Below are 13,524 nucleotides of genomic sequence, written 5' to 3' on the forward strand. Positions count from 1 at the left end.
GAGAGGAGACTATCAGGGAGCCAAAATAACATGGCTGTCTGAAGCCTGAGCTTTGAGGGGATAGCAAAGCAATTTGCCTCCATCAGCCCCCACACTCCCAAACCTACTAAACTCCCCACAAAAACAGACCATACAGTTGCAGAGGATGGATTCTCCAAGGAATTCTGAAAATTTAAAAAGATAACTCACTAAGAAGACTGTTTCTGGCTCACAGCATGGAGAAATCTCTCAGACTCCAAGTGAACTCATGGCAGCCAAATTAGACAGAAATGCCAGAGCTGAAGAAAATCAAATGGCAACCAAAGCAGGCATTCTGGAGATGATCTCTGAGTTTAAGGCATGAGAGATGATCTGACGATCAAGCTTCTTGCAATAAAGAAGGAAGTTGCTGAATTGGAAGAGCGAGTCACTGGCCTAAGGGTATGTCTATACTACCTGCTGAATCGGTGGGCAGTGATCGATCCAGCAGGTGTCGATTTATCGCGTCTAGTCTAGATGCAACAAATCGACCCCCGAGCGCTCTCCTGTCGACGCCTGTACTCCATCACCATGAGAGGCACAGGCAGAGTCAACGGGGGAGCGGCAGCAGTCAACTCACCGCAGTGAAGACACCGCGGTGAGTAGGTCTAAGCACGTTGACTTCAGCTACGTTATTCAGATAGCTGAAGTTGCGTAACTTAGATCAATTCCCCCCCCCCCCCTTCCCGGTGTAGACCAGGCCTAAGAAAAGCAAGTGAGAGAGAAACAGAGCTACAGAACCACATGGCACTGAGGGAGCAGAGAGGGAGAGACACAGCTTAAATTGGACAATATGGAAAACAGATCAAGAAGGAACAACATCAGAATTAAGGGTCTGCCTGAAAACGCTGAAGAAGGAAACCCAATCTGATATGTAAAAACTTTAATTGTAGAGTTGTTACATCTAAGCTCTCTGGGAGACGTAAAAGTGGAGAGAGCGCACAGGGCACTGCTCCCCCTGCCTGGGCTTCATAATAATAATAAAAAACTCAGAGACCTAATTGTGAAATTAGCAACAGAAAAATTTAATTATGAAAAAAGCCAGAGAGCATTCAAAGTTCATACTCAAAGGCTATAAGCTGCACATTTTCCATCATCTCTCTGCCCTAACCTTAAAAAATTGAAGAGAGCTAGAGGAAATTACAGCAATGCTGAGGAGGGCAGATAGCTGCTAGAAATGGGGATTCCGATTTAAATTCTCATTCAGCTTCCAAAATCAGCATTATACAGTAAGAAACTTTAAACAAGGAAAAAATACAACCCAGTTGCTTATGATAGTAATCAAAATCTCAGACATACAAGAAATCTCTCCAGAGGTAGTAACTAGAGATAAGCTACTGAAAAACTCTTGGGAAATGGTGAAACCCAGGAAAAAGAAGAAATGAAAAGAAAAGACAAAAGACTTTATATACCATAATGGCAATGGCAGAAGTGAAGGTGAATAAGGGAAATCAGATACCTGAGGAGTAATCTAAAGCTAACCAGAAGGGACTTCTCGGGAGTCATCAGGAATGAACAGCTGAACAATAACTATGTTATTGTTATCAAGAAAATAGTATGACATTTGCTTAATTTGGGATGATCAATAATATCTGTTTTCTGTTAGCCTAACGGTTTAACAAAGCACAGTCATTTGGGGACTGTTTTATATGTTAAAGTGGTATTTCATTTGTGGATTTAGAATAAAGGGAATGCAGGAGAGGGGAGGGGACTGAGGAGGCTGGGGGGGGGGATTAATACAAGAAATAGATGGAGGTTTACAAACAGAAACAAAGCTATATTCAGGCACACAATCATGAATGCGACATAATTAGAAACAAAAGGTTCATAGACTTGTAGGGGAAGGGACCTTGAGAGGTCTTCTAGTCCAGTCCCGTGCACTCAAGTTAGGCCTAAGTATTATCTAGACCAACCCTGAGAACTATTTGTCTAATCTGCTCTTAAAAATATTCAATGATGGAGATTCCACCACCTCCCTAGGCAATTTATTCTAATGCTTAACTACGCTGACAGGAAGTTTTTCCTAATGTCCAACCTAAACCTATCTTGCTGCAATTTAAGCCCATTGCTTTTGTCCTATCCTCGGAGGTTAAGAAGAACATTTTTTTGCCCTCCTCCTTATAACAACCTTTTATGTACTTGAAAACTGTTATCATGTCCCCCCTCAGTCTTCTCTTCTCCAGACTAAACAAACCCAATGTTTTCAATCTTCCCCCATAGGTCATGTTTTCTACATCTTTAATCATTTTTGTTGCTCTTCTCTGGACTTCCAATTTCTTTCCTGAAATGTAGTCCCCAGAACTGAACACAATACTCCAATTGAGGCCTTATGAGTGTGTAGTAGAGTGGAAGAATTATTTCTTGTGTCTTGCTTACAACGCTCCTGTTAATACATCCCAGAAGGATGTTCACTTTTTTTGCAACAGTGTTACACTTTTGACTCATTTAGCTTGTGATCCACTATGACCTCCCAGATCCCTTTATGCAGTACTCCTTCCTAGGCATCATTTCCCATTTTGCATGTGTGCAACTGATTTGATCCTTCCTAAGTGGAGTACTTTGCATTTGTCCTTATTAAATTTTATCCTATTTACTTCAGACCATTTCTCCAGTTTATCCAGATCATTTTGAATTTTAATCCTATCCTCCAAAGCACTTGCAACCCCTCCCAGCTTGGTATCGTCCGCAAACTTTATAAGTGTACTCTCTATGCCATTATTTAAATCATTGATAAAGATATTGAACAGAACAGGACCCAGAACTGATCCCTGCGGGACCCCACTCAATATGCCCTTCCAGCTTGACTGTGAACCACTGATAACTATTCTCTGAGAACGGTTTTCCAACCAGTTATGCACCCACTGTATAGTAGCTCCATCTAAATTGTATTTCCCTAGTTTGTTTATGAGAAGGTCATGTGAGACAGTATCAAAAGCCTTATTAAAGTCAAGATATACCATGTCTACCACTTCCCCCACTCCCCCATCCACAAGGCTTGTTACCCTGTCAAAGAAAGCTATTAGGTTCCCATCAAACAACTAAAGAATCACAGTAATTTCAAATTTTTCAGGAAGCTAAATAGTTACTCTCAATGGCTCTTCCTTTTAAAGTAAGGTCTTTGAATGTGAAAGGGCTAAATAATTGGAAAAATAGCCTTGGTAGAATTTTAAAAAAATCCACCCTCAAACTATTTTACGTCAAGAAACTCATTTTCAGGAAGGGCAGATTACAGGTGTTAAAGGTAATTGATTTCAACAGATATTTTTTGGTTCAGCAAAAGAAAAGAGGAGTGGGCAGATTTGCTAAACACATACCTTTTCAGATTAAAAATCAATTTAAGAATAAGCAAGGATGATTTATATTGTTGAAGGGTACAATTGGGAGCTATACTAACAGCCCTGGTGGGACTTAGGGTTAGTAGTAACAATGGGTATTAAGTATGCTTCCAATTCAAAGCAAAAAACTTGTTTTAAGGATATTTTTAAAACACTGGAAAGTTTCTGGATTTAAGTAAATTATGCCAAATCTGAAATACTAGCTATAAATTTGCCAAATGCTGAAAAGTCACTCCTCCAGAAAACATTTGGATACAAACGGGCAACAAATTCTATGAGGTACCTGGGAATTCAAATTACAAACAACATAGAATTTAAATATCTATGATTTAAAAATCTACGATTTAAATATCAAACCACACTTCAGCAAATGGAAAAAGATCTGGAGTGCTTGGGAAGTATATAATTTCTTGGTTGGGAAGACTAGTTACAGTCAAAGTGAACATTGTGCCAAGGATCTCTTGTTTCAAAATCTTTCTGTGAGTATCCCAGATAAAACACTAGTGGGAATACAGAGCATGTTGTTTGAATATATATGGCATACAAAAAGAACAAGAATGAGTGCAGATACTTTGTTTAGACCTATTAAACAGGGTGAACTAAGGGTATGTCTATACTACCCGCCAGAGCGGCGGGCAGTGATCGACCCAGTGGGGGTCGATTTATCGCGTCTAGTCTAGAGACGATAAATCGACCCCTGAGCGCTCTCCCGTCATCTCCTATACTCCACTGCCACGAGAGGCACAGGCAGAGTCAACGGGGGAATGGCAGCAGTCGACTCACCGCAGTGAAGACACCGCGGTGAGTAGATCTAAGTACGTCGACTTCAGCTACGTTATTCACGTAAGTGTTTCACGTAAGTTATTCACTTAGATCAATTCCCCACCCCCACCCCAGTGTAGACCAGGCCTAAGTATTCTAGGCAACCTCAGGCTGTAGCACAATAAAAGAAAATGTTTTTAAGATACTACATCAATGGTACCTCACGCCAGTCAGGTTTAAAAATATAAATAGATTGAATGGGACTAAATGCTGGAGAAATTGTGGTGAAAGAAGAGATTTTATGCATGTATAGGGGATTTGTCCAGTCATTAGAGAGTATTGGGATGCAGTTAGTAACCAAATATCACAAATTGTTGGATATTTATTACCAAATGGTCCTTTGGTAATCCTTTTAGGGCTCCCGAGTAGAAATGGTCACATAAGAGGAAATGTAGAATTAATTTTCCATCTGCTAATAGCTGCTCAGCTATTGGTAAAGAAAAATAGCAGTTGGTTGCTCTTCTTCCTCTAACCCCATTGTCTCCTTAGACTGTGAGCTCTTAGGGGCAGGGCCCATACCTACTTGATTGAAAAGAACCTAGTACCATAAATAAATCACTAACAATAATAGTTTGAGCAGGGTGTTTTATGCATGAGATGGCATGGACGAAAACACAAAGGAGCTTGTGGGAGTAATGGACAAAATCAGTGGTGACTGCCAGATGACCTATGCTTGTTTACATGAGCATAATTATAGTTTATAATTTTACAAAAGGTTATGATATTGCAGCAGTTTTTGCAGGTCTTGACTTCCAGTGGTAACGATTAATTTCTTCACCCACTAGGGTGATTGATGCAATAGTCTCTCTCTGTATATATTTTTCATTTCTGCACTATAAAAGCTTACGTGTCATCTAATTATTGGATTCAGAGTAGCAGTCGTGCCTGTTCTTTTTGCTAATTATTGGAAATACTGTACGTACATGAGGTCAAGAAGTTATTAGCGAAGGCTTGTCACTTCAGCGCTATGTGTGGCCTCTTTACAGTAGAACTAAGATAGCAATTTCTAAACTGAAGATCACAGGTCTGAAGGTCCTGGGTTCTCTATCCATCGATGACAGTGACGTCTGTATGCATGTTGAGGTGGAATCTTTACAAAGACAGAGCAAGAGAAACTATGAGAAAATCCATAGGTTCAGTGAAAGCCACAAACAGTATTGAGTGTTTAAATACATGCACATCTATCTAGCTTGGAGCCTTTGACCTAAGAACCAAACCTAAGCTTTAAATCTAAAGCCATTGAAGACTGACACAGCCCAGCACTTTAAGTGCAGTGAAGTGTAAACTGCAGCAGAGAGGGAGCTATACGAACAGCCCTGGTGGGACTTAGTTATTTAATCTGGCTGCAGTTTCATATCCAACTTGCTTTCCTGGACAGAGAGAATGTAGTGTTGTAATGGGATAGACTGGGTATGTGTAAACAGATAGTCCTAAGGTAGGAAATCTAGATGGGGAGAAGAAGAGATGCTATTCTTGGAAGCCTGGGCACAGTCAAATCTATGTAGCCACAGAATATTTCTGATTAATCAAACAGATTTTAATTAAGGCAGAATTTATTTAATTATAACTTTGCTAGCTAATACGATTGAAAATAAGTCACTCCATGTTCTTGCCCAAGAACATTTTGGTTGAAATCCTAGCTGAGAGGAGTTTAGCAAATAGCTATTATAAATGTTAGAAAATGGACAGTTTCCAAAGCTGGGAATGTATAGCTCATAATTGTGAAAATTACTTATGTAAATACCATTTCCTTTTAAAATCTCAGAACTCTAAAGCTAATGGTTCAAATCCAGCTCAGGGGTAAGAAGGAGCAACTGCCATTGAGTCAATGTACCTGCTCATAACTCACACCAGGCTAAATTTGGCTGGTTGTATTCACTTGTCGTTAATACATAAGGTTACTATTTCTGCTCTTGAATAACTCAGAATTACTCCTGATTTTATACTGTTGGTAGTGATTGGAGAATCATGCCCACTGGTGGAGTAGCCTCACAATAGGAGTACTTCTGGCTTTTAGCAACACTGAGGCTGTCTTATAAAAAAACACATGTAAATTACTTAGTCAGATAGACCAGAGCTGTCTTTTCTGTGGACAACTTCAACATTCGTTTATGGACTACTTGAGGTCTGTCATTCATGATGGAAACATTGGACTATCAAGCTTTATAAATGCAAGAAATAAATGGCATGCAAGTCCCATCTACACTAGAACATTGACTCAAAGCTGAGAACAGTTGCCAGCAGTAGGTTACTGACTTGGTGTTGAAACCAGTGTTATATTTAATTTTTAATGTAGATGAAACAAAAACATGTTTCTACATAAGAATATAAGAATGGCCATACTGGGTCAGACCAAAGGTCCATCAAGCCCAGTATCCTGTCCTCTGACAGTGGCCAATGGCAGGTGCCCCAAAGGGAATGAACAGACAGGTTATCATCAAGTGATCCATGCCCTGTCACCCAATCCAAGCTTCTGGCAAACAGAGGCTAGGGACAACATTCCTGCCCATCCTGGCTAATAGCCATTGGTGGACCTATCTTCCATGACTCAATCTAGCTCCCTTTTGAACCCTGTTATAGTATTGGCTTTCACAACACCCTCTGGCAAGGAGATCCAGAGGCTGACAGTGCGTTGTGTGAAAAAATACTTTCTTGTGTTTGTTTTAAATCTGCTACCTATTAATTTCATTTGGGGGCCCCTTGTTCTTGTATTATGAGAAGGAGTAAATAACACTTCCTTATTTACTTTCTCTATACCACTCATGATTGTGTAGACCTCTATCATATCCCCCCTTAGTCGCCTCTTTTCCAAGCTGAAAAGTCCCAGTCTTATTAATCTCTCCTCATACGGAAGCTATTCTGTACCCATAATAATTTTTGTTGCCCTTTTCTGAACCTTTTCCAATTCTAATATATCTTTTTTGAGATGGGGTGACCACATCTGCACGCAGTATTCAAGGTGTGGGCATACCATGGATTTATATAGAGGCAATATGATATTTTCTGTCTTATTATCTATCCCTTTCTTGATGATTCCCACATTCTGTTCACTTTTTTGACTGCCGCGGCACATTGAGTGGATGATTTCAGAGAACTATCTTCAATGACTCCAAGATCTCTTTCTTGAGTGGTAACAGCTAATTTAGACCCCATCAGGTTTTTAAAGGGTGTGGGGGGCTTCCGGTCTCCATAGGTAATGGATTGTCTACATTTGCGCTGCATAAGCCTCAGTATATCAGCCACAGCTCGACACCACTCGGGGAGGTAGTGTTACTATGTCGGCATAATGGAGAGCTTACTTCAGTGGGAGACCAATTTAAGCATAGACGCATGCACAACTAGATCAGTGCAAGGTCGTTTATGTCGACCTATCTATGTAGGGTAGACCAGGCCTAAGAGTAGCATTTCTTATTCCTTTCCTGATCACTCATGATCTGGCAAGGATGAGGTTAAAAAACAAAAAGCATGTAAAATCAGTGAGTTAATTTGGTGTCTTCTACAGGCTTTTTTGGTCCTAGTTACAATGTGGTGCTGATCCCTGATGCCAGCTGGAATTTCTCCATGTCTCTGCCCTAAGATGAGGTAGTCTGAGTCACTCTGTCCATCACTAATATTTCTCCATTAGCTGCAGAGCATTGCTCTCTCTTGGCCTTCTCTTGCCTGCATGGTCATGGGTTAGAGACTTTTTCTTCTTGGTACTTTCTTGAGTGTCTGGTTAGATACCTTAGGGGTATCTGTACATACATGCATCTAGTTGTCAATGGATATTCTATAGTACCCATCACTGTAATATCTAAACTCTGTTATATCCCAATAATTTAGCCATTGAATAAGGGCTTGCAACACAACATGGACTAGGAATTTCTTTCCCCAATGGTTTGTATTAACAGAGTCTTTTACACTAAAAAGTCCTCACTTCTGTAAAGGATTTTGCAAACCATAGATGTGAAGTGCTATTCAATTACTACATACTATTTATTGTGATTTTTTTTTCTTTTGTCTCCAGAAGCAGTTTTCAGAGTGGTCACTGCCAGGTTTGGGAGTGATTGCAAATGTGTTGGTTTCTGAACTGCAACACATTGGTCAGTCTGAATCACAAGAATGTTGTGTTATGACCTTTGTTTTCTGTTCTGTCTTTTCTCATCATGAGCAATATTAGATCTCCATAATGTTAACCACATCTGTGCCTTTTAACCACATTATTTTTGACTAGTTCACCAGAGATTTTGAAAAGATATTTAGAGCATATGATATGACTCAAGTTTCTCTTTGGTGATGTCCACTATATTTCCTGAACCCCCACTGACGAGGTTTAAAATTGTAGACTATCAAACTCTAGGAAATCATGACTTTGTCTGATAATATCAAAGCCTTGGTATTCCACATGATAGCTTCTTTTCAAGATGAAATGAATGTACATGGCACAAACTGCTTAATAATCTCTCATTGGACTGATCAGTTTATAAATTTAATTCCTATTTTGTAAATGGAAAGCGTTGCTGAAATTAAATATGCAAATATGCCTTATTTGACTGCAAATGTTACATCACAAGCTTAATGTATTCTAATAGTCACATTCCATCTCGTACATATCTTGTGTCAGTCCATTATCTGTTTTCAAAACAAGTGGGTCGTTGGATGTTTTTAAGGCAGCTGTGAGCTGGTGCCAGAATATTTTCTCTTTGTGTTCCTCTGGGCTCCATTTTAAATGGGTTTTCCTTTTCAACAGTTTTCTGAGTTTGCTGAATTTCTGTGACACACTGTTGGATATGAGGTCTTCCAACACAACCATAATGAGAGAACCTTGATTTTCATTCAGGACCTGCTGTTCAGGAAAATCCAGTTCATATTGACACCAGCAGCTGTTTACAAAGCTGGGGGGGGGGGGGGGAACAAAAAGGACCTTATGGCTATTCTCTATGCAATAGAAAATATTACCAAGTACCAGATGCCCCAGTTTGAAATCTCTCTCATGGTAACATGTTTTAAACCCATTCATTTCTAGTTTTTCCAGAAAATTCTCTTTAGTCCAACTTGTGTCATTTTCACTGTATGAAATGAAGGCATCATACAACTTATTTTCTGGCCTCTTTTCGCCTTGTTTCCTTTTCACCATGCACCAATTCCAGCCCATTTTTCCAGGGTCCATTCCAGGGTCCATCAAAATGCCAGATAAGTCTGTTATTACTGACATAGACAATATGGCTGTACAAGCTGTAATAGTCATTTGAACAACAATGGAACAATGCACTCCTTTTATCTGGTGGAAAGCTGCATCTTAGATTTTCTCAGATTTGGTCTATGGATATATGTATTCACAAACCAGTGCAAGTCACAGTTACAGAAAAAATGTTTCCCTTGAACAGTTAAAACATTGAATTTTGTCAAACGCCCCAAAATGTCTTCCACTATTGTAGTAATGGCATTGTTGCTAATTTCTAACTTAATCAAAGATTCTGGAAGCAACCTACTTTGTAGAAATGAGATCTTATTCCTAGATAAATTAAAATATTTCAATATTGGAAGAAATTTTCCAAGACGATCTGAAATCTCTGATACTAAATTTTGACTGATGTCTAGACTAGTGAGCAAAATAATTGGACTGGTAGGATCTATTTGGGTTATTAGATTTCCAGAAAGGTTAAGAGATTCAACTTTCTTCAGAGTTTCATTTAAAGACAACATTTTAAATTTATTTTTACTAATATCACATTCAGTTAAAGCTAGTGGGAAATATTCAGGAAAAAGACCTGTTATTTTATTATTTTTAATTTTAAACACTGTTAAATTGGATATAGATTTAAAACTAGGTAGTATTATTTTAATGTCACTGTTGCTTAAATCCAGATGCTGCAGAGAGGTTGATAAGTCAGGAAATTTAGAAATGGGGTTATTACTAAGGTCTAAAAATAGCAATTCTTGCACATTACTGACAAATTATTGAGAGTTCTACAATAGAACAGTTTGACATTTCTAAATGATTTACTTTCTCTGGCAGGCTTTCTATAGGTGTACCTTCTTGTCTTCTAATATATGAAATTGCAGCAATATGTATACTTCCAGGTTCAGTTTTGTCTACAACTGTTCCAGAGCTGTCTGGATCAGTAGTATAGATGAACTGATTTCCCTGAATATATATCTTTTCTTAATCAAACAATTTTGCACCAAAACTTTTGCTATTTGATTTATGCTTGTGAAAAACAAATCAATTATCTCAATTATTGAAGGGAGACACATAGTATCTAAATTGTTTATGGGATTGTTACTGATATTTAAAAACAAAAGCTTGCTGGATGTGAAATGATAAATGTTTCCAATATCTACATTGCTAATTGTTATTTTGTTGTAACTAGCATCAATAGACTGTACATTTTCCATTGGAAGAAAAAGGATAAAAAGTGACAAGAGATCAATTTCCAGATTGTTGTGACTAATGTTCAGCTCTAAAATACTGTCCAGCTGATCTTTGCAAAGACTGGCATCCATTTTTTCGTGTCAGATCTTCCTCAGACAGTTTACAGTTTGCACTCCATATTTTGGCATTCGACAGAAAGCATGCCATATCATAGAAGGTGGAAACACAGTAATGTTTTTATCTAGTCTTTGAAAGTCCCGTACGCTTCATCTGAACTTGGAATGAACATTTAACAAGCCAGATGAACCTTTGGAATATTACAGCCCTTCTGCTGACACAGAAGACTTCAAAGCAGTCTCTGATGATCTTTCAAAATATTTATAATGTGGAAAATCTGGGGTTTCATGTATTTGTAAGAATTTAGGTGAGATGCAAGATAAGGAATTTCATGCAACTGGTTGTTAAATGAAAGATTTACAGAAATACAGTTGAATAGAGTCTCAAAGGCACCAGATTCAATTTCCTGAATCTGATTGTAGGAAATGTCTAAAACTTCCAGAGCACCAAACCTTTCAAAGTCTTTTCTGATTATTTTTTCAATAATGTTATGTTAGAAATCAAGGACTCTTGCAGTTTTTGGAGCCTGTAATTCAGATATAGATGAAAGGTTTAAATAGGAGTACAGTAGTTAGAAAATTTGGAGCCAGAGGTAGTATAATCTTGATTGAAGAATCCATCCTCCTCATTGAATAAGAAAGAAATTAAGTAGAAATGAAGGACTCTGGTGAGGAACCCCATCCTGGAGAAAAGAAAGGTAAAAGCAATTAGTATAATCCTTTCAACATTACGTTGACCCTTATAGCAATTCAAGTCTTGGTTTACTTTTAATTGTATATATTTTTAAAAGGAGCCAGTTGGGAATATTTAAAAGGAAACACTTGGCAGTGCTCTTGGAACACTGAGAACTTGATTATCCATTCTGTTCAGGCTGGGGTTGGATGGAGTGGAGATGGGCGGTCACAGGACTATAATATTTTATAGTCATTTAAAAGAAGGATGGAAATGTTTCCATGGCACCGTGCTAATTATAATTTCTTGTCATTTTCCTGATTATATCACCCCTACATTTTTCAGGATATATTCTGGCACAAGTGTACTATTTAATTCAGTGGAACTCTTCCAAAAGTAGGGAAGGTAGAGGTTCTTCTCTGTAATAATACACCCGCCTGAAGTTTATATGATGAGTATTGCCACTGTTTCTGCTCTATAACATCATAGTATATTTACACTAAAATAAAACCAAAACAAACTAACTAAAATAATCACCAAAGGACCACATGTCATCTGCAAATACTTCCACTGCCCCACATCTGTTTTAGGGTTCAGTTTAAATTTATGTAAAATCCTCCATTGATTTGTTCTAGCCTCTCTCACAGACCTTGTGCCTTTCCCTGTATCTAGCATTAGCCTCCTTTCTACGCCATTATACAGTCAAACTGCAGATGGTGTAAGTGCCCTCTCTCCCCTGCTGACTCTGCCCTGTTGAATAGCTTCCCTGGATCAGTATAACTTCCACTATGGTTCTGGGACTAAATGCTTTCATTTGTTTACCACTCAGCCTTTTGGCCTATCTTTTCTCTAATGCCATTTTCAGCACTGGGCTTGTTATTACAAAACAAGAAGTTTCACCCAGGTTATGTGGGGGTGACTAAGGTTATGACCTTACTATGTAATTTGCTTCTGCTAGTCTCTTAATCTCTTAATCTACAATATACTGTTGCAACCACTTCTAACAGGCACCAGACCTGTACCAGTGAGAGCCCTCCAGGCAGCTAGCTCCTGTGCTGGGTAATCCCTGCCTTAATGACGGGCTGAGGCATAGGTGCAGTTTGACTTCTATATTGGGGTGGTGGTGGCTCCAGTCAGGCCAATGGGGCCACACATGAGGTGGGGTGGGCAATTCTGTGCCTGCCCACAGGGGTGCCATTTCAGATTTGGGGGGAGGGTCTCAACTTTATCCATGATTCCAAGGGCTACTTAAACAACTGAAAACTCTAGTGTTTTTGCAGATAATAACTTAGAAATATCTGACAGGAGCATTGTATCTACTTCCTATACCAAGAGAGAAAATTAAATACATATTAGACCCACTCAGCTCTAATATTAACATATTTTGACATCTTGTGGCAAGTCACTTATGGGACACTGGTTCGACTGAAAATTGTAATGTATATTCTTATTCAGATTCTCTTACTAAAGTCAGAAGGGACCATCATGACCATCTAGTCTGACCTCCTGCACATTTCAGGCCACAGAACCTCACCCACCCACTCCGGTAATAGACCCATAACCAGCGACGCTAACTTTCTAATGTGCCAGAGGATGCTCAACCCCCCTGGCTCTGCCCCAGCCCCTGCCCCCACTCCACCCCTTCCCCAAGCCCCCACACCGCCTCCTCCCGGGCCCACCCTGCCCCACTCCACCCCTTCCCCAAACCCCCCACACCGCCTCCTCCCGGGCCCACCCTGCCCCACTCCACCCCTTCCCCCATACCCCTGCCTGCCTCTTACCGCCCCGTTCCTCCCCCGAGCACACCTCGCCCTCACTCCTCTCCCTCCCCTCAGTGCCTCCTGCACACCATGGAACAGCTGATCAGTGGGGCTGCCGGCAGGCGGGAGGCACTGTGGGTGGTGGTGGGGATCTGGCTGAGCACCCACCATTTTTTCCCACGGGTATTCCGGGCTGGAGCACCCATGGAGTCGGCGCCTATGCCCCTAACCTCTGGCTCGGTTATTGAAGTCCTCAAATCATGGTTTAAAGGTTTAAAATCAAGTTACAGAAAATTCACCATTTACACTAGTTTAAATCTGCAAGTGACCCCATGCCCCCCGCTGCAGAAGAAGGCAAACGCCTTGCCCCACTGTCTCTGCCAGTCTGACCCAGGAGAAAATTCCTTCCTGACCCCAAATATGGTGATCAGTTAAACCCTGACCA

The 13,524-nt window shown here is 39.8% G+C and overlaps 1 pseudogene; it reads right to left on the minus strand.

Moving 5' to 3' along the window:
* Positions 1-8,739: 8,739 nt before the first annotated feature.
* On the minus strand, positions 8,740-11,328 carry LOC135876306 (toll-like receptor 2; annotated as a pseudogene).
* Positions 11,329-13,524: the final 2,196 nt, after the last annotated feature.

The sequence above is a fragment of the Emys orbicularis genome, chromosome 3 (assembly GCF_028017835.1).
Source record: "Emys orbicularis isolate rEmyOrb1 chromosome 3, rEmyOrb1.hap1, whole genome shotgun sequence".
Lineage (NCBI taxonomy): Eukaryota > Metazoa > Chordata > Testudines > Emydidae > Emys > Emys orbicularis.